General features: G+C 33.2%; 1 pseudogene; it reads right to left on the reverse strand.

The window, feature by feature from the left end:
- Positions 1-3,170: 3,170 nt before the first annotated feature.
- On the reverse strand, positions 3,171-3,686 carry LOC101576826 (annotated as a pseudogene).
- Positions 3,687-4,080: the final 394 nt, after the last annotated feature.

Here is a 4,080-nt window from a genome sequence, read left to right on the forward strand (position 1 = left end):
TTTATCAAACACAAGGCAGGAAATAATAAATACCAGGAGTAAATAGTCCAAAATGATATCATAAAATATAAAATAAGTTGGCAAGCTTAAGTTCATTAATAAAATTTGAGGAATCAAAGACATAACATTCTACAAAACTTAAGGAACATAAAAATTCAGAAAAAGTGGTTAGAAATAAGTGAAGACCATGGAATTCAAACAAAGTAAGAAATGTGCTTCAGATATCTCAAAACTTAAGGCTAAGGTATGAATTTAATTCAAGAAAGGAAATAGTAAAATAATCATAGTGTAATCCATAGTATGAAAGAATTTTACATACATTGCAATCTACATTTGAAGACTACAGTATAATTAATTATAATGTGAACTTTATAAAATTCACCATCATTTGAGAGTCTGAGTACATTTGTCAATCTCATTATCAAATAGAGCAGGAAAAACAGTAAAAAATATAACTATGTTAATCTCAGTTTACATATTCATCTAGTATAGAAGTTGTAGCATAAAAAGGACTTAATTTTCAAGCCAAGGGGTGTAAAATAATAATAGTAACATTGGATTCAATAATTATAACTTGTAAATATGGGAAACAAATGACAATAAAGTTATAATAGCTGGGGGCATTGAGAATACTCTGTTTTTTTTTTTTCTCTTTTTTCTTTTTTTTATTATTTTTTTTTTTATTTTTCAGCAAATAATACACTGCATATATTCTTCTTAGTGGTTAATTGCTGTACAAGATGCGGACTTGTGATCCTATTTACAAACACCATTAGAACAAATCATTCTATTCATTAACAGAATGTAACTATATATCTATCCCAACCACTTTGAATACACAGATACAAAATGGACATTCATCTGTATACCCCATTTTTTCTAAGTTCCATTATTGAATATTATAGGTGTGTAAACTCAGCAAAATATTCTAAAAGAGTCCAGTAGCCCATAATAGCATTGGGTCTTCTGTTTAACTGGAAATGTCAGAAATTATTGACCTGAGTCCCCCACAGCTCAACTTAACAGCATGGCTTTATTTCTTATAATTTCATCTTCATACTTTTTTGCTGGATGGTTAAGACCAAGGCAAAGCAGGACCTATGCAACAAGAGTTGTAGCTTTTTGGTCTGAGAAGGTCAGTGAAATGCCCTCAGGATTTGTCCTGAGATCCTGTACCTCAGATTGTAGAACCTTTATCAGTGCAGCCGTGTGGATGAGTCACGGCCATTGCTTGGCCAATGTGCTCTCTGTGAAAGCCTGAGAGAGTATCTTCTCCCCATGTGACTCTCCTTAGGCCCACTCTATGTCATCGATCACTTTCCTCTTTGGCCCCATACTCTGTTATGAGGTATTTGCAAAATCTGTGATCCAAGAGTATACTTGAATTAATGAAAAACTATTGCAAACTCTCTGAAGCTACTAAAAAGTGTATTAGTAAAATATAATTGATGTGTTGGTGAAGGAGACTATATAAGATAACATAAAATGAACAAAAACAAGAGAAGCCAATGAAAGGTAGATAATTTTAACTGGTGTGTGACATCTATGAATAAAGAATGTATACATGATATATGTCAATGTACCTTGATGTGCAATCACTTTATAAGTTAGTGCCCTAAATATACATATCAAAAGACAGAGAGTGTTAGTATTTTTCAAAAGCACAACTTATGAATTGTCAATTAAAAATCTACCCTAAATATAAACTTGAAATTAAAAAGGAAGGGATGAAGAAAATCATGCTAATCAAGTTATCAAAAAAAGTTGATTTCAGGGTAAGTCCTGAGGGTATTTGGCTGACCTTGTCAGGTACAAAAGTTACATTTTTTGTTATATAGGTCTTGCTTTATCTTGTTCTTAACCGTCCAGCAGAAAAGTATAAAAACAAGGTACAAAAAGTAAAGCCATATTAGTATGCTGAGCTATAAAAGAGTCAAGTCAACAACTTTTGACATTGACAGACATGTGGATAACCCACTATTATTATAGACTACTGGACTATATTGGATTACTTTGCTGAATTCATTCACCTACAATATATGAATGGCAATGGAATTGGAATGTGCATCTCTGACAAAAGTAAAAAAGAGGGGAGGATATAAATGAAGGACCATTTTGTAGTGGAAAAAAATATATATATATATTAGCATAGATATACAGCTACTCTCTCTTAGTTCAATGAGAGGAACGTTTTGAACTAATAGTGTTTAGATAAGATGTCATATCTGCACCTTGTATTATGAATAACTACTACAAAGACAACAATATGCAATGTATTGATTATTATAACTGTCCTACTAACCTGTTTTGAAACTATCTCATTGCTACTTCGTTCTAAATAAAATTATAAAAAAGAAATTAAAATAGTCATAATAGTTTCAGAAACAGATGACTTAAAAGCAAGAGAAAGTATTAGGAATAAAAATCTGATTCAGAACCAGTTCTTTCAAAACAACATAGCCTTCTAATATGTTTGTGCCTAACAACACAGCTCAAAGTGCATAATCCAAGACTTAACAGAATAGAAGAAGAAAAATCCACAATGATAGTTACAGGCTTTATCAAACCCATTTAGTTATTGACAAAACAGGCAAAAAAGCAGCCACAGAGAGACAATACATCCATCAGCTGGTGATGTTTGACATTTATAGAATACTTCATCCAGTAACAACAAAACAATATGCCTCAAGATTAAAGATCATTTTTCAGGATAGATTTCAGTCTGGGCCATGAAAGATCTTATCTTTTAATATTTAAATTAGTAGAAATTATAGAGTGTATGCTGTTAGACAGCAGTAGAATTAAACAGGAAGTCGGTAACAGAAGGACCACTCGGCAAAGGCTGATATTCTGAGAAACTAAACAGCACACTTTCAAATAACAAGTATCTTTAAAAAGCAGAAGAGAAATTTTGAAATATTTCAAATTAAGTTAAAAGGAAAATATATTTTGTGAAAGATTATGAAAACCTTGTTTAGAAGGAATTTTTTAACATTGAGTTCATATACAGAAGGCTTTTGAGGAAAGGATGTTAGATAACAAAACAAAAACTAATTTGTGGAATCCATCATTTTAAAAATCTGACTTGTAAGAAAACGAATTGTTTGGCCTAGTTTTAAAGCTAATTACAAAATCCACTTTCTTAGTAGTCCAGATTCAATTCTTCCAACTCAACAGAACTCCCATCAATTTCCACATTCATTACAGATGACAAATGTTGTCATTGGTTCATCAACATTATGGTTTCTATCGGCTTCTAAGTAAAACTCTTCTTTTATATTTGCTGCATGGGAGTGAGTCAGGCTGGCTTCCTCCTGTTTTGGCCATCTGATGTTCTCTGCTGGCTTGTTTGGTCAAGTTTTTCAACTTCTCTCTGAGCTCATCACTAGTCTGAACTCTGCAGTTATTCTAGCAAAGAAATCAGGAGGAATATTCCCACCCAGGACATTTTTCCTTAAATTTGGTATCTTCTCATCTTTAAGATTTGATATCCTACTTCATACTCTATTTTTATATTTCATGTCTGTATTCCTTATTTCTTGATGTATCGCTTCCTCAGTCTGAGATCCTAGCTCTTCCTCATCAGCTCCAATTGCAACATAGTCACCTCCAGTCCTGAGAGCCACAGCAAGCACCTCCAGGCACTTCAACCGCACAGAGTCCGGGACATGACGCAGCAGGGACATGGATGACAGCCAAGAGACAGGCGCGAGCTGTATTGCAGCAAGCTGGGCCTCCTCACAACTGGCCTATGAGGCCCCTATTTCTTGAAAGACAAACTCTTTCAAACAAAGATCAGTCTGAATAAGTCTATATATATTGGAAAATTTTAGTCTATAATCAATAATTTTACAAAACACACAGTCCCAGGACTAGTTGAGTTCAATGTTGAATTTTACCACACATTTAAGGAAACAGCTCAGTTCTTCATAAACATTTGGTAAAGTACAAGTAGGGAAATTCCTAACTTCTTCGAGGAGATCCTACAGATTAACCTAAATTCAGGGGCTGCAATGACACTAAAATAAGGGAAAATTACATACCAATGTATTTACAATGAAATATTTTGAAGTTGAATTC

This window comes from Octodon degus, unplaced genomic scaffold, assembly GCF_000260255.1.
Source record: "Octodon degus isolate 3935 unplaced genomic scaffold, OctDeg1.0 scaffold00152, whole genome shotgun sequence".
Lineage (NCBI taxonomy): Eukaryota > Metazoa > Chordata > Mammalia > Rodentia > Octodontidae > Octodon > Octodon degus.